Source organism: Lathyrus oleraceus, chromosome 7 (assembly GCF_024323335.1).
Source record: "Lathyrus oleraceus cultivar Zhongwan6 chromosome 7, CAAS_Psat_ZW6_1.0, whole genome shotgun sequence".
NCBI classification, from domain to species: domain Eukaryota; kingdom Viridiplantae; phylum Streptophyta; class Magnoliopsida; order Fabales; family Fabaceae; genus Lathyrus; species Lathyrus oleraceus.
The window spans coordinates 547486925-547505630 of NC_066585.1; the positions used below are offsets into that span (position 1 = coordinate 547486925).

Consider the following 18706-nt stretch of genomic DNA (forward strand, 5'->3'; position numbering starts at 1 on the left):
CATATGGTCTAAGGATCATTGTGAAGTGGTTTGGCCAAAGATTGGATGCTCAGAAGTCATCAGTCAAGCTGAATTTCAGCTGAAACCATAGAAAGTCAACTGTGGTCAACTGTGCCTGATTTTTATGGATTGGAAGGTGTGAGATGGTTTGAAAGGCCTCATTCATGTCCATATAAGTCTCATTTGACATATCAAAGACCAAGGCTGAAGAATTGGAGGTCAGACAAGAAGTTTCCTAAAATGGCAGGTGACCTGTAATTTCAACTGCCCAAAATGGAAAGTTTTTCTCCCCAAAATTACTTCATCATACAAGCTTCAAATGGAATTTTGTCCAACATGAAAGTTGAAGATCTTGATCTCACCATTCCAAAAAGTCCAAGAACTTGAAATTCCCATGTGTGGTTGGCAAGATATGGTCCATTCATTTTCAGAAAATGCCCAAATTCAAAGTGCCATAACTTTCACATGGAATGGCCAATTTGGTTGATTGTTCTTTGAGCAAACCACATTTCATATGATCTTTAATGGTGCATAACCAAATTTCATCAAAAACTCTCATAGCAAAATGCCATTTTTTAAGTGAACACATTTGCATTTTTTAGCATGACATGGTGATTTTGAGAAATACATTGAATTTGCACATGAGACCTCTTCTAACACATTCCAAATGATATTTTTGACTTGTGAGAACTGGTTTTGAGCTGAAAAATGGACCGGTTTAAAAAAGGGCATATTGGACCTAACACATAAAAATGCACATTACACTAATCATCTTAATTTTGCTAATCTTGATTAATTTTGGATTAGGGAGAGGTATAAAGAGTTAATTGTAACTGTTTTGCATAATCACTAATCATTTTCTTCAGATCCAAACAGAAAATCTCAAGCATTCTCTCAACTTGTTTCACACATTGCATACTCACTTTTTTCCATTTTTCATCAATAATCCATCAATTCTCGTGCCATTTCTTGGTAGATCTTTCATCTGCAGGTATTGTTAAAGGACTGTTTGAAGGAATTGAGGAAGAAAACCGTGCCGAACTCCAACTGTTGCAAGCTTGGATTTCCATGGCAGCTTGAAGAATCCATCACTTGAAGCACAATTGAGCTAAAGCATCGATTCTACTCCACTTCTACATCAACATACTCCACCTGTTTCATACAATCGCGCCTTGAAAACACCTAAATCGAGCACTGCACTTCAATAAGGTTAGGAATCAACTCTCGCCATTGCTGAAATTGTGTTGTGGTTCTTGTAGAGTGTAGCTCATAGATCACGTTGCAAGTTGTAGAATTAGAATTCATCAAGATTTGAGAGAGAAATCTAGGATCAAAGCTTAGATGTTCAAACTACTTTCAATCGATTCTCATTGTGTATGAATTTCTGGACAATTTCATGATGATATCTGTGATGTATGTGCTTAGACGGTTCCAACGGTACCTTGTTTGTTCGTTTTGGTGAAGATTTGTGCATTTTGGATTTTCTGGGAATTCTCTTGATGAACACGATGAAAACTCGTTCCAGATGCTGTTCAATCCATTTTCCTGCTTTCCGTTTCAAATTTACTGTTTGGCGCGCAAACCAGCCAATAACATGCTGCCAACGCTTTTAATTGAACGACCGCGTTTTGGCCTGGCTTCAGCTATTTACAATTTTGCCACTGCGCCTAATTAATTCATTTTTCATGTTAAATAAATATTTCATTTTCATAATAAACTTCAAAAAATCAAAACTAATTCAATTTTAATCCAATTTGAGTGGGAGTTTTTGTGTTGGATCCCAAATTTCCTCTAGTTTTTTTTAGGCATAGTAGTCAAAGTTGTGCCTGATGAATTTTTGACTTTGCCTAGTGATCTTGTTCATGTATGCATTTTTTGTATGTTTTACCATTTTTTACATGAAATCTTGATGCCTCAGCCAAAATGCATGAAATTTTATAGGCTTGTTCTTGACTCTCTTATGGTGATTTTGGTATATAGTTTGTGAATTTTGGATTTATGGTTTGCAAGATATGATGTGTGCAAGTTGAGTGTGACAATGTGTGTCACACTATGTTATGCTGTGTTCATGATTTTTGTTGCCATGCCTATACTTGGCCAAATGCTCCCAATTTTTGCATAAGATATCATCTGTATGTCTAGTTTTGCCATGATTGTTTGTAGGAATTGTTGAGCCATTTCCTATTTGATTGGGATTTTTGCTTGCTGTTTAGACATTTTAGGGTTTTGCTTGAGTGATTGTCTTCTATGCCTTGTGAAATTGCCATACCTTATCATATGAATGTGAAATTTGATGGAGTGATTCATAACATGTTTGAGTTCACTTTAGCTTTGGTCCCATTCATTTCTTAGTTATTCTCACTGTTTTGCATTTGATTGAAGTTGATGCTTATTTTGCTACCATGTATGAGCTTGCTTGGATTTCTGTTGAGTTTATGATTTTCATTGACCTACTTCCTCTTGTCCAAATGGCATGAAAATTGATGTGTAGCTCATTGAATGTGTCCTGTTTAGGCTGGAATTTTTGTGGAATTTATTGAGCTGTTTAGGTATTTGTTTGAGTCTGACCATTCTGTTTGCTCATATATGGTTCACAATTGCCTAGTTTGACTTAAATTGTGCATGAAATGAATTTGGTGCATAGTTTTGATGTGAGACTAATTGGATTCTCTTTTTAATTGATTAATCTTGGTTTTGATCATGTTTCACTTGCTGTTTTGACTTTTTACTTCCTTTTGACCCTAGGCTTGTCCTAGTGGTCTTGTATCTTATGTTTGAATGTGATTTTCAGGTTAAGAAGCAAAATACCTTAAGGAGGTGGATTCACATTTGATTGAGTTGTCTCATTTGATATTGTAAACTAACTTGGTTTATGTTGTAGGATGCTTGGCTCCTTTGAGTTGACTTGCACTTTGGTGCATTGGAGTGTGTTTGTCTGTGTATAGCTAATTGTGAACCATTTGCTGTTTAATTCTGTGATTGGTATACTGATGATATTTGATTGATTTCAGGTACATTAGTTGCTAATATTGCTTTGCTTTGCTTGATAAGCAATTTGCACTGAGGTATAACATTCTTGTCTCCATGTAGTCTGGAAGACCTGGCCTGTTACTTGGCCAGGCACCTGTCTGAAGTCCTCCTTAAGAGGCAATGATTGTGATTGTTTACTTTTGTCCCCAAGCAGGTAAAGACCTCTATGAGGCAATTGGAGGATATAAGAGATATGCAATCTATCTCCCGCTATTCTGTTGAGTCGTCCCTCTGCTCACACCACTGTGTTGATGCATTGGGACACAAACCCAAGATCTTGTACAATGTACAGTTGTGTCAGAGTCTTGAGTGTAGAAGGGTTCCTCCTTTCTGAACCCACGCTCCTTTGTCAGAAGCTCTCCCTGACCAGGGATAAGAGCTGTGAAGTCTTATCTTCACTCTCCTCTCATCAGCTTCACCTTAGCCCCTCAATGGCAAGGTTAAGAGCTAACACTACCTCTGTACAGATGACTTGCTCTTGCGGTCTTACCCTTTGATTGAGCCCCACTTGCGTGTATATAGTGTGTGCTACTTGTGAATGCTTGATTTGCTGTTTATTTGTGTTGAATAGGATAGGCTTGCTTCCTGTGCAAGTTAGCTAGAAACCTTGACTTAGGGACAATCTTGCATGATAACATCTAGGCTCGAGTCGTAGTCTCCCTAGTTGTGTCTCCCTCTGTTATCTGGTTAGGCTAGTCCTGTGTCCCTTCGTAGGGGAACTACGTCGCCCTGATCCTCATACCAGATGAGGTACGTAGGCAGGAGATAAGCAGATCTCTTCGGGCGCCTGTGTCTTTGTTTTGTGTTGTTGTGTGCTTGGAAGCTGATGCAAGTCCATCGAGTGGCGTTCAGGTTCCAGTGTGAGTTTGTTTGGTTCGGATGCTGATGTAAGCCCAGTGATTGGCATTCAGGCTCCACGTTGGCCTTTTTGTGTGTGTTTGGTTCGGATGCTGATGTAAGTCCAGTGATTGGCATTCAGGCTCCACGTTTGCCTTTGCCTGCATTTGTTTGTGTGCGTGTTAGCCGAGCTACGAATGCTCTGATTCTCCTTCGTCCAAAGGAGATACGTATGCATAGGATGCGATATCCTAGCGAGCATGTGTCGTTTCCCCAGTCCGAACTACTTAGACTCTGATGTCTATGCCTGATAGACTAAGTAGGCCCAGGATGCGATATCCTGCCGAGTCAGTTTCAGTCTTGTTTGTTTTCTTGTGTCTCTTTCAGCCAGTGTATGTGTGTGTGTGAGCAGTGTTTTAGCAACCATCTTCCCTCCTATTGTGCGTGGATCCCGTCGAGTACGACAGATGCGTAGGGGTGCTAATACCTTCCCTTCGCATAACCGACTCCCGATCCCATTCTCTTTGGTCGCGAGACCATGCTTTTTCCAGGTTTACTCTGAGCGTTTCCTTTCCCTCTTTTGGGATAAATAACGCACGGTGGCGGCTCTGTTGTTCTTGTTTTCCCGCCGGTTTTTCGCGTAATGCGACATTTATTTATATATATATGATTGTTCTGTTTATCATTAAAAAAATGTTTTAAGTGAGACTAAGCATGGTTTTGCCTTGTGTATATCTTGTATAGAAAGCTCAAGAAAACTCATACTTAAAAACTGGAACAAGAATGTCTTTGGTAATATTCATCAAAAAGTGATAGATGATACTGTTGCTTTGGATAATATTTAGAGCTTACTTAATGATATTGTGTTTGACGAGCATCTTCATCACGGGGCGGTCCTGTGGGGTGCGAGGAGTGTGTCGCATCCGCGAAAAAACAACCGGCGAGACTCAAATAAAAAACACAACACAGAGCCGCCACTGCGCGTTATTTATCCCAAGATAGGGAAAGGAAACGCTCAGAGAAACCTGGAAAGGAAATGGTCTCGCGACCAAAGAGAAAGGGTTCGGGAGTCGGTTACGCGAGGGGAAGGTATTAGCACCCCTCACGTCCTAGGTACTCCTAGGGATCCACGTTCTAAAATAAAGAATAGGTTGCTAAACATCACACACACACACGGGGAACGCAGGTGGGGTTAAGAGGAAAGAGCTCGATAAGGCGTCGCACCTTATGCCTACATATCTTGTCTGGAACAAGAATCAGAGCCACTGTAGTTCGGCTTACTCACGCCAAACAACACAAAACGCACAAACAGATGGCAAACATGGAGCCCGACAACCACTGGATGGAATTATGTCAGCATCCGAACCAAAACACACTCAAAGGGCAAACGTAGAGCCCGACAGCCAATTACTGGGCTTACGTCGGCATCCGAGCCAAAACAAACAATCAGATAACAAGTAAACACACAAAAAACAACATGCCAAGGAGTCAGGGACTCGAGCCTAGCACTTGTCAAACAACACACACAAATAAATAAAAAGGCGCCCGGAGAGGTCTCGCACGACCTCCTGCCTACATACCTCGTCTGGAACAAGGATCAGGGCGATGTAGTTCCCCTTAACAGGGGAAGGAACTCTAGCCTAACCAGACAACAGAGGGAGACACAACACTAGGGAGACTACGACTCGAGCCTAGATGTTGTCATGCAAAGTCGTCCCTAAGTTAAGGTTTCTATCCTACTTGCATAAGCAAGCCTATCCTAACCAGGAAAGAAGCAAGCACACAAGCATACAAGCATACATCAAATGAGAACAAGCATCTCAAACAAGCATGTCAATCAGATATCCACAGAGCACACACTATAACCAAACAAGGGGCTCAATCAATAGGTTTGACTGCCTAAGCAAGTCGTCTGTACAGGCTGTGTTTGCTCTTAACCTTGCCATTACGAGGCTAAGGTGAAGCAGATGAAAGGATGAAGTGAGGATCAGACCTCACAGCTCTTATCCCTAACCAGGGAGAGCTGACAAATGAGCATGGGTCCAGAATAGGGGAACCCTTCTATACTCGATGACTCTGACACAACAGATCTTGGGCTTTTGATCTCAATGCTACAACCATGTAATGGGAGCAAGGAGAAGACTCACTGAATAGTGGGGGACAAGCTGCTTGTCCCTACCTTCCACCAATTGCCTTACTTGAAGGACTTTACCTGCTTGGGCTTAAAAATAAACATACACAAGCATTGCCTCTTAAGGAGGACTTCAGACAATTTGCCCGGCCCGGTAACAGCCGGGTCTCCAGACTACATGAAGTAAGAAGGTTATACCTCAAATGCAAGTTGCTTAAGCAAAGCAAAGCAATAGTTCACAAGGAACTGAGCAACTAAAGTACCTGGAAACAATCAAACTCAGTCAGTAATCAGACAGACAAACCATAAACAACAAACAGTTAACTAGTTTAAACAAACTATGCACAACACAAGGCAAGCTCAAGGCTTAAGCCCAAGCTTCAACACCTACAAAACAATGTTATGTTAGTGTACAAACATCAACAACATCAATCAAAATTGGATTTGGATCATCCTCCATGTACATTATGCTTTTGATCCTGAAAAATCAAGCAAACATTAGCAACTAGACCACTAGGCCAAGCCTAGGGTCCAAAAGCAAGAAAAAATCTAAAACAGCAAGGTATTCATCAACCAACATCAAATTAACATCAAACAAGAGCAAACATCATTGGTCTCATGCTTATATCATCCATCATGTTCAATTCATGCACAAAACAAGGCAAATTGGTTCAAATGAAGCACCAAGCATACAAACAGAAGTATTGCATTCAAATCCATACCAAAACACATCAAAAAATTCTCAAATTAAATACACCTAAACAGGGGTCAATCAAGGTCTACCATGTCAAATTTGAGCTCATTTAGACAAATGGAACCATGTCAATGAAAATTAACAAAAACAGACACAATCATAGGCTCCAAATCACAACATCAACACATGCTTCCACTTCAAAAATTCATATCTCAATGAAAACAATAAAGAAATGGATGAGACCAAAACAGGGAGGTCCTAACATGTGTCTACTACAAGCATATCAAATTTCATGATCATACAGTACCATATGAGCATTTCTCAATCAATCTACCAACCTATGTCACACAAGCTTGCACAATTGGTCAACAGAAATGAAAAATCTCAATCAATTTGAAAATGACATGAAAAATTCCACAAAAATTCTCATAGCTTCCTAACATGTTAACTAAGCATCATGCAAAATTTCACATTAATCCAACAAGTATAGGTCACTCAAAAAAATCCAGCAAGTTGACATAAAGAGGTGTGACACAAATTGTCACACCTAAGTTCCAGAATTTGCTGCTCATTGACCAGGTATCAAAAATTCATGAAATTTACATGGAAATGAGCATCAATCAGTCAAGAATCATCACAAAAATTTTCAAGAATTTATTTTATGTCATGTGCATTTCACGAAACAATTGGCAAAGTGTAGCAAAAGTGGACACATGTGAAATAAGCCTAGGTCAAATGATATTTTTACCAAGCACAACTTTGACCAATAGGTCAAAAAAATCCTACACTCATCAACAAAGTCATAGAAAAAATCCTCACAATTTTAGGAATTTTCTACTATTTTTGGTGAATTTTTGAATGTGTTAAAATATTTTTATCAATTAAATGAATTAATTAAAAATCAACAATGGCATAACTGTAATTATCACATGGCGCTGGCGGTAAACAGAGTATTCAAATTTTCAAATACTTTTTTGGATCAAACACACATTCAGTCATCATCTTCAAGCAACAATTTCCAGAATTTGAAAAAAAACGAAGAACACAAAAAGTTAACGAAAATGGACGAGGCTATATCCGTTGAACTCGTCTCAACTCCTACAATCCAAATATCACACTATCCAAACCTAATTGTTCCTAAATCAACCAAATCGAGTGAGTTAGGGTTTGCATTCATACTTTCATTTCCGGATTTCTCCCTACTCAGTTCACTATTTCATAAACCACAAGCATATCCATGACCTACGTGACTAGCACTTTCAAACGCATATGAACAATCAAAGAAACATGAGATTCGAAAAACCTTCAAACCTGGATATGGCAGTGTAATTCGCGCGCTTTTAGAGCTCAATTCATGAAAACAGCAATAGTAGAGGGATATAGAAGGTGATTGGAGATGCTAGCTTCAATTGCCATGGCTTCCATTGCTTGAAATCATCATTTCACCATGGATGCTCTTGAAAATGCAGTCACGATTCCATCCTTCTCCACCTTCGAATTCCAAAAACAGTCCAAGGTAATGATGCAAGGAGTCCAAATCAAAAAGAATCACGAAAAATGATTGAGAATTGATGATGAATTTTGGAATTGAAGGTATTGATTTCTTGATGAAAATGGAGAGAATGAAGAGGTTCTTGATCTGGTTTTGGTAATTGTGCAATGCTGTTATGATTAGCAAGTGATTTTGATTATATATGTGAGCCTAATCCATGCTTAATCCACTTGATTAGTTAAATGGCATGTTAAGTGAAAGTGGTAATTGTGCAAATAAGGGCAAAATTGTCAATTCCATAGCCAGCTCATTGACACCTGTTTTGACACCTCACACAACCCCTAAATATCATGTATGAGCTGTAGGAACTTGTCCCATGCTGATTGGTTGCTCCATTCTCAAATTCACTATGTGTATGCAAAATGACCAATTTTCACCATTTCACTTTTCAAGCCAAATCTCAATTTAAAAGGCCTATGCATGAAATGAATATTCAAACACACTCCAAATGCCATTCCTGAGGTGTTGGAAAAAGTCCCATTCAAAAATTCCAATTATTTTGACATTTGGACAATTTTGCCCCTGGTCCAATTCAGCTGTCCAGTTGAAAAGTGACTTTTTGCCTTGGCCATTTTTGGGAAAATCCAATGATGCACCCTCAAAGTACATGTCAAATGGAGTTTGTGCATATAAAGAACTTGCAATTTGGACAAAGTATGTGGTAGTTATGGCCTCCTGATTACGGGTCTTTTCTGAAATTCAATGAGCCATATCTTGCAAACCATACATTGGATTTTCAAGTTCTTGGACTTTTTGGAAAGGTGAGAACAAGATCTACAACTTTCATGTTGAACAATTTTTCATTTGAAGCTTCCTTGGACATCTGTTTTTGAGGTCCACAACTTTCCATTTTTGGAAACTTCAGTTACCAGTCACTTTCTATTTTTGGCAGTTTTTGTCCTGACTTGATTTTCTTCCTTTTTAAGCTTTGCAATGTTATTTAACACTTGTTCCAACATGAATGAAGTGTCTTCAACTCATTTTCACCTCCAAATTCACCAGATCATGTACAGTTGACCACAGTTGACTTTTCATCTGACAGATGAATTTGGCAATGCATAGACCAATTTGAGCCCCAATCATCAACTGAAATAGCTCAAGGGTGAAACCCTAGCCTCAATAATCGCCATATAATCACAAAATGAACCCCATAACCATCAGAAACCTCATCTCCTGATCCAGCCCTGATTGGCCCAATACAACTGATTAGGGTTGACCAGTGGTCAAAACCCTAATCTCAAGGAATCTTCTCCAATCTCCTGATGACATCCAACCATGATGATGATGATGTATCAATTCAAACAAGATGAAGACCAATATCCTTGGAAATCATGAAACCCTAATTCACAGTCCAATCCTCAGATGGCCCATGATCAGTCATTAAACCCTAGCTTGCACCTTTGAACTTCCTCATCTCCTGATTAAGACTTGGGAAGATGGCTTGCACTATGTAACCACATGATATGCAATATGAAATGCCTAATGTCCTAAAATGATATGCAAATATGTTAATGCTAGTCCCAAGAGAGGAGGGCAAATTTTGAGGTGTTACAGCTGCCCCTATTCAATCCACTGTGAACCTGTCGATACGAAATAGCCTCGGATTTCGGATGATCAGGATGAAGAGTGATTGAATACCAAGAACAGACGAACAATTTGCACTCTGATGGGATAATAATTAACAACGCCTGTCAGCATCGGCGAAGAAAAACTCGAAAAACCGACGACCTGGATGCCAAAATAAATGGTAACGCAGGGATAACTATGGTCTGAACACCACATCCACTCGGGATTCTCATTCTTTTTTTGCTTTTCTTGAACCCCGAAAATTTTCTCTTCTTCTACCTGGTCCGAAAACCACTTCGGTCTGAACTCCGAAAAACTGGCCTGAATACCATAAGTGCTTCAACCTGATAGTCGGAAACTTCACTAATCACCACTCTAAGGGCAACACGTCAGAGGGTACACCTTCAACCAGACACTGACTGATGATTGGGAAGAAACTCGACGTTTACTGAACATCGGACGATGATGTTTACTGACACCAAAAAAAGCTCGACCAGACATTAACCAATGACCGGGAGGAAACTCGATGTTTACAGGCACCGAACAATGATGTTGACATGACATCAAACAATGATGCGGACAGACATCAAACAATGATGCGGACAGACATCAAACAATGATGCGGACAGACATCAAACAATGATGCGGACAGACATCAATCAATGATGCGGACAGACATCAAACAATGATGCGGACAGACATCAAACAATGATGCGGACAGACATCAAACAATGATGCGGACAGACATCAAACAATGATGCGGACAGACATCAAACAATGATGCGGACAGACATCAAACAATGATCGACCAAACACTTACTGGTGTCTGGGAAGAAACGGTGGTTCCAAACTCACAATGCTGAACTCCTCGGAGCATCGTCTTCACTGTCCGACAAAACCAAATCTCAAGCGGTAACCACGGCTTGAATCGCGCTGATCGCGTAACGACTTCTGACTGTATCCCCATCTCTGTCCGACGGGAACATTTCCTCCAATATCGCACTACTGGGGAACATTGCTGATCTGACGTTGTGATGCTAATCTCCTCATAGTAACATCTTCACCTTTGGTGAACCCCAAATCTTCAAGCGGTAACCACAGTTTGGGTTGCGTTGAATACATCCCTTTTCCATCTCCGTCCGACGGAAGGAGTCTTCTCCAGTGTCGTACCACTGGGACAATACCTGTGATCCAATCATGAGGCTATACTACTCGGAGTAACACTTTCATTTTCGGGCAAAATACCTCTCAAACAGTAACCACGGCTTGAGACTAGTTGACGTTTGCAATGATGCATGCTTGATTTCTTCTGCGTAATGCTCCATAATTATGGAAATGCTACGCGATTATTTATTTTTCTATGCAATATGCAATGCTTATTCTACATGATGAATGCATAAAAATATCCCCCTCAATGGAATTTTCTGGGGAATACGAGACTCTCTGCTGAGGAACTCGCCACTGCTCCGATTTCCACCCTGCCGGGGATAGCACTGCTGCTAGGAAATAGACAACCCTTGCTGGGGATACAGATCCTTTGCACCCAACCCTCTCGAGGACATGCTGGGGAATACCTCCTTTGCACCCCACCCTCTCGAGGACATGCTGGGGATACAGATCCTTCACTGCACTCTGTGGGAATACCACAGTCTTTGACTTGCTGGGGATATAGATCCCAACTCTGCTTTGGGAACCCTCACAGATACTCCCGCTGGGGAAATGAGCAATCTTCAACCTGCTGGGGGAATACCATCCAGACCCTGCTAGGGGAACGACAACTACTCCGCTGGGGAGGACCCAATCAATCCACATGTAGGATACCCTCGGCTGGGGATGCAGATATTCGTCTGCTACGGGAACTTGTCCAATCCACTGGTAGGATGAACACTGCTGGAGATATATTTCATTGAAACCCGCTCCACTCGGGGACTAGCTGGGGAGATGAGAAAAGTGGGTACAACACCCATCGACTCGTCGAACCATGCTATCCACCTCCTACTTTCGCATCAGCTTTCCACTTTTGAGAATTCCCAGACTCATCTGGACCTTTTCTGCTCCATCATCTTGTATTCCAAGTCGCTCCGTGCTCGACGAGAAACGTACTCCTGGGATTTATACATAAATTTCAATTTTCCGACTTTGAAGAGTCTTCTTGATCAACATCAAGGATCGTCGTACGTCTCAACGTCTTCCTTTACCGTTCTCTAACTTGCTTGCCCCTGATCAGACTCTGCGGGGATTTTCCACAAACTTTCCAATCTGCCGATTATGAAGAGTCTTCTTGATTATCATCAAGGATCATCGTACGCCTCAACGTCACTTCGTCATTTTTCATTCATTCGTTCCTGAGCGAACTCTCTGGGGATCTGTTACAAAGCTTCCACATCACAACCTGCAAGTGAGTGAAAAATACCTAACAGTTCCTGCAAAACAGATCGTTAGATAAAACCGTGCCCCAGGCGTGTCAAGATTTCAACACTTGGGTCACTCGACCTTCCAAATAAGATTTCAAGCTTTCAATCTTATAAACATGCATTGGAAGGAACCTGTATGTCTTAAAATGCAAAATTCTTTATCAAGAATATCTGGATGTTTTTGCAATCAAAGCGGTAATGAAAGACAAAAACAAAATTATTTGACTGAATATGCATTTTATTGATTGAAAGATGTGTGGCTCAAACTGAGCGATACAAAGGAAGCAATTCCTGAAAAGAGGTAATTGCACTCAAAAGGAAAAATCTATCCTAATGGCAATGTGAAACCCGAGATCTCATCGAGTTCCAACTCGGTTACACCCCATATGTCCTCAGACTCTCCGTGCTTCCTGCCTTCTGAACAAGACGTTTCTGACTGATCCCCACCGGGTATTATCCATGATGCCTCAACCAAAGCGCAAACGATCATGCTGGACGCAGTCATTCGTTTCAATCCCTCTTTTGCCTGGACCGCCCTTTCGGGTTTTCAGTCCACCGGGATACCCTTTTTTGCCCAAGTCGCCTTTTCAGGTCTTCGACTTGCCGGGTGTACATTTTTCTTTTTATATCCCTAATTTTTGCCCGAACCTTTTTTCTGTTTTTTGGTTCGCCGGGATGCCCATTTTTGCCTGGACTATTTTATTCTTCTCGTCCAGCGGGTCTCTTTATACGAAGTATTTTTTAACCGCGTCCGCATTCACAGGGGATGGAAAATCCTCACCATCCATGGTCGTTAACAACAAGGCTCCACCAGAGAAAACCTTCTTGACCACGAATGGACCTTCATAATTCGGTGTCCATTTGCCCCTACGATCGTTTTGAGGAGGAAGGATCCTTTTCAGCACCATATCACCCGCGTGATACACCCGAGGTCGTACCTTCTGTCAAAAGCACGCTTCATCCTTTGCTGGTATAGCTGCCCATGACAGATGGCTGCTAGCCTCTTTTCTCCAATCAGGCTCTCTGAGTGAGAAAGGCGTGTGCCCCAGCAGGCGTACGTACCGCGGTACGGTACCCAGGATACCAGCTTCGTATTCAGCCACCAACGTTGGTGCATTCCATCGTGCCCCGGGAAGCACTAACTCGTTCACCTTATCCTCCCCATCAGACATCAGAATCCGTTCGGATTTGGGGTCAGGCCCCTCCTCCGGGATCGGTTACTCTCAATCTTTCGATTAGAGCACCTCGAGATGCCCTCATCAGGGAACTCAAACTTCATCGATTGATAATCCTCACTGGGTTGCTAGGCGACGTAATCAGACAATACACCCCTTGATTGCTTTCTGAGAGGTATACTGATCAGTCAATATTCCTTTGCGCTCTCACAACCCGTCCGGTCACTGCTAGATTCTCAAACCCATACTTGATCGGATCCATCTTGGAAATCCACAAAGTGGTATGAACTAGCATGTACTGTCTCAGTCGGCGAGCAGCCTATGCCAAAGTACATCAAGTTCCCCGAACAGTGAATGTATTGTTTCACAGTCGGTAAACTTTTTGCTAAGGTAAATTGCATGCTCTTTTCGACAAGACTCGTCATGCTGACCCAATACACCTCGTAGACCCCTCGAAGGCCGTCAAGTACAGATTAACAATTGCTCCTTCCACAGGAGGTATCAGAATCAGAGGCTCCTGCAACTTATTTTTTTATTTTTCAATACCCCTTGGCAATCATTATTTCACCTGACCGTTTGATCCTTTTTTTTTCAACATCTTGAATATAGGTTCGCACGTGGCTGTTAGATGAGATGTGAACCATGACAGGTAGTTCAATCCATCTATGAAACCACGAACCTCTTCTTTACTTTTTCTCGGTTCAGGCGTTTCTCTTATTGTTTTTTTTTTTTTTTTTTTTTTTTTTTTTTTTTTTTTGCAGGATGAACCTCGATTCCTCCCTTACAATGAACCCCAACATCTTACCGGACCGCACTCTGATAGTGCACTTACTCGAATTCAACCTCAGTTTGAATTATCTCAACCTCTCCACTTAGCTTGGTCAGATCCACCAGATGCCCCTCTTCTGCTTGGGACTTTGCTATCATGTCATAGCATAGCATTCAACTTCATGATGAATCACATCATGAAACAAAGTCACCATGGCTCTCTGATAAGTGGCACCGGCATTCTACTTCTCTGGAGGACAGTCTCCTTTCCATGGTAGCTTGTGCACAATGACACCGATATTCGACCCTGGCATATCCTGACATGACCAGGTGAAGGCGTCCACATGCTCTTTCAACAAGGCTACCATTCTGCTCTCGACTTGCCTCTGAAGCGGCCCTAACTTTCACTTCCTTCCTGACCTCGGCGGTGCTTGGAATAACAATCTCAATCCGCTCCGCATGCGGCTGAATCACCCTCTCCTCTTGTTTCAACAACCTGGCTAATTCCAGCAGATCACAATCTTCTTCGTCTTCTTCTTCAGCAAGATAGATCGGTTTGTCGAAGTCATATGAGGGGTAACCAAATTGTCATCAATGAGATCCGGAGAATTATTTTTGAATTCGGAACGAGACAAATCAAAAAAAAGAAAAATGAAAATAAACATTGCCATTTTTATTTGTTTTTAAACTGCAAAAATAAATGAAAAACAGGGAACACCGCTTTTTGACTGAAAAACATCCATTTATTAATGATGCAGAAATGTTGCAAAATGAAACATGAGGTGGCCCTTACAATGGACCAATACGTGTCGGGCAACACATATGGCTTTCATGCAAATAAAACTGAAAACAAGAAATTATTACTCTTCCGAATGAGTAACGGTGCTGATCTTTTAAGCCTTCCAGCTTCCTGGTACGCACGGCTTTATCCAACTATTGAACTTGCAGTCACTGTCAGTCTCTTTACCCATCACACAGGCGTGATCCGAATCTTCAGCAATTGCACTCACCATTGCCTGACCATGTGCCGGCATGGGATTGGCATTCACGTTGGGGGATGGAGCAAAGTTGATTGCTTTGGAGTCTACCAGATCCTGGACAACATGCTTAAAAGCTTTGCAGTCCTCTACACTGTGCCCGGGAGCATCCGAATGGAATTCGCATTTGACACTTTCATCAAAATTGGCTGGCCTTTGATCAGGTCCCATAGGTGCCAAAGTCCTCAACTGTACCAGCCCCATATCTTTCAACTTTTTCAATAGGAAAGAATATGTCACAGGCGGCCTGTCAAAATGCCGATCACTCATCCTCCTCCTGACTGGATATCCTACCCTCTGAGACCTCTGCTGAAATGGCTGACGCTGCTGTTGCTGTTGTGCAGACTGATTACCAATAGGCATCCTTACCGCAGCAGTATGCTGGTAGTAATGACCCCTACCGTGTCCTCTCTGGGCATGGACATCCATAGCACTCGCGCCATCCTCCTTCTTATGCTGACCATCACCAAAGGATCTCTTCGTTCCAGACGACGAAGCACCTCCTGGTACTTTCCCCTTCTTCAACCAGTCTTCAATCCTCCCCACCTTCTCGGCGATCACTTTCTGCCCCTCGGCGAGCCCTTGTACAACATTGAACAAATCCCTCACCATCTCTTTCAGTTCGAGGATGTCGGCGTTGGGAGGATCCATCAGTTTGGATTTGTTGCCCCTAGCAGGATATCTGAGCAAATGAGCTATGCGCACCGGTTGGCACCTACAAAACAGCAAATGGGTTAATATGCATGAATGCAACGTCTATCCATATGAGGAAGATTCTGTCTTTTGATCCTGGTTTCATCGAGACAGATAATATTTTGACATCCATTCTGAAATTCAAGATGTCTCTCAACCAGATTCTCAATCCGTAATACTCCCCATATGGCTAGACGTAGGTTTGATGCAGATGAATGCAAAATGAGAATGATGCAGATGTATGAATGCAATGCATTGTGCCATCCTCCAAGTCGTCTGATCATCTGTTGCACTGAATTACAGCCCTGGTCTCTGAACTAATCATAACCATCTGAGGAATGTACCATCACAAATCTGACCCACGGGTTCCGAAATAAACGGAAGACAGATACATCATCATCATCACTGGTCTCTGAGCAGACACACCACCACCACCTGAATCGGCCCGGGGAATCCTGAAATAAACGGATCCCCACTGATAAATATCTCGGCCCGGGGAATCCTGAAATAAACGGATCCCCACTGATAAATCTCGGACAGCACTCCGGCGTCTCTGAAATAAACGGCCATAAATCCGACTTATAAATATGTCTCTGAATCACTGATCAAAAAGTCACCATCTGATCACCATCTGAACATGCATCTGAAAGAATCACCTTCCCCTCACAGGTAAATTCTAAACAGGTCATCCTAAGGCGGATAATAGTCTCGACAATCGGGCAGAGATACTCAATGGGTTTGCCCTTCCGGGTGTGCCATTGTAGCTCCCTTAAGATCATCTAAACCAAAGATCCGGGAAATGATCGGTCACCAGAGTCAACAGCCCAAAAGAGATAACCCAACCAAAGTGGAAAACCCCACTGGAAGAGCACTTCTCAGATGAACCTCGTCCGGCTTGTGGTATGTCACGTAGCAACAATATGCCCAACCGGCACATGAGCGACGTGAGACCACGCTAATCCTAGGTGTATACTCGGGCCTGGGTTTTAGCCCCACTCAGAACACCCACCCCAAACAGAGGAAACACCTGCACGGAGGACAGCAACATGATAGTATGATGCATGCAGACATTTATGCAAATATATACACAGTCAGAATAATAAATGCAATAAATCAAACATACAAGCAACCTAAACTAATCCTAGAACGCTAGGAAAGACTCGCTTAGGGAAGAAGGACCAGCACAGGTCAACATCTTTTAATCCCCAGCAGAGTCGCCAGCTGTCGCATCCTGCGAAAAATCAACCGGCGAGCCTAAAAAATAAAAACACACAGCACAGAGCCGCCACTGCGCGTTATTTATCCCAAGATAGGGAAAGGAAACGCTCAGAGAAACCTGGAAAGGAAATGGTCTCGCGACCAAAGAGAAAGGGTTCGGGAGTCGGTTACGCGAGGGGAAGGTATTAGCACCCCTCACGTCCTAGGTACTCCTAGGGATCCACGTTCTAAAATAAAGAATAGGTTGCTAAACATCACACACACACACGGGGAACGCAGGTGGGGTTAAGAGGAAAGAGCTCGATAAGGCGTCGCACCTTATGCCTACATATCTTGTCTGGAACAAGAATCAGAGCCACTGTAGTTCGGCTTACTCACGCCAAACAACACAAAACGCACAAACAGATGGCAAACATGGAGCCCGACAACCACTGGATGGAATTATGTCAGCATCCGAACCAAAACACACTCAAAGGGCAAACGTAGAGCCCGACAGCCAATTACTGGGCTTACGTCGGCATCCGAGCCAAAACAAACAATCAGATAACAAGTAAACACACAAAAAACAACATGCCAAGGAGTCAGGGACTCGAGCCTAGCACTTGTCAAACAACACACACAAATAAATAAAAAGGCGCCCGGAGAGGTCTCGCACGACCTCCTGCCTACATACCTCGTCTGGAACAAGGATCAGGGCGATGTAGTTCCCCTTAACAGGGGAAGGAACTCTAGCCTAACCAGACAACAGAGGGAGACACAACACTAGGGAGACTACGACTCGAGCCTAGATGTTGTCATGCAAAGTCGTCCCTAAGTTAAGGTTTCTATCCTACTTGCATAAGCAAGCCTATCCTAACCAGGAAAGAAGCAAGCACACAAGCATACAAGCATACATCAAATGAGAACAAGCATCTCAAACAAGCATGTCAATCAGATATCCACAGAGCACACACTATAACCAAACAAGGGGCTCAATCAATAGGTTTGACTGCCTAAGCAAGTCGTCTGTACAGGCTGTGTTTGCTCTTAACCTTGCCATTACGAGGCTAAGGTGAAGCAGATGAAAGGATGAAGTGAGGATCAGACCTCACAGCTCTTATCCCTAACCAGGGAGAGCTGACAAATGAGCATGGGTCCAGAATAGGGGAACCCTTCTATACTCGATGACTCTGACACAACAGATCTTGGGCTTTTGATCTCAATGCTACAACCATGTAATGGGAGCAAGGAGAAGACTCACTGAATAGTGGGGGACAGGCTTCTTGTCCCTACCTTCCACCAATTGCCTTACTTGAAGGACTTTACCTGCTTGGGCTTAAAAATAAACATACACAAGCATTGCCTCTTAAGGAGGACTTCAGACAATTTGCCCGGCCCGGTAACAGCCGGGTCTCCAGACTACATGAAGTAAGAAGGTTATACCTCAAATGCAAGTTGCTTAAGCAAAGCAAAGCAATAGTTCACAAGGAACTGAGCAGCTAAAGTACCTGGAAACAATCAAACTCAGTCAGTAATCAGACAGACAAACCATAAACAACAAACAGTTAACTAGTTTAAACAAACTATGCACAACACAAGGCAAGCTCAAGGC

At 42.4% G+C, this 18706-nt stretch overlaps 1 pseudogene; it reads right to left on the reverse strand.

Moving 5' to 3' along the window:
* LOC127104943 (uncharacterized) overlaps positions 1-15816 on the reverse strand; it is a 40553-nt pseudogene extending 24737 nt beyond the window's left edge.
* Between the last annotated feature and the right edge of the window lie 2890 nt (positions 15817-18706).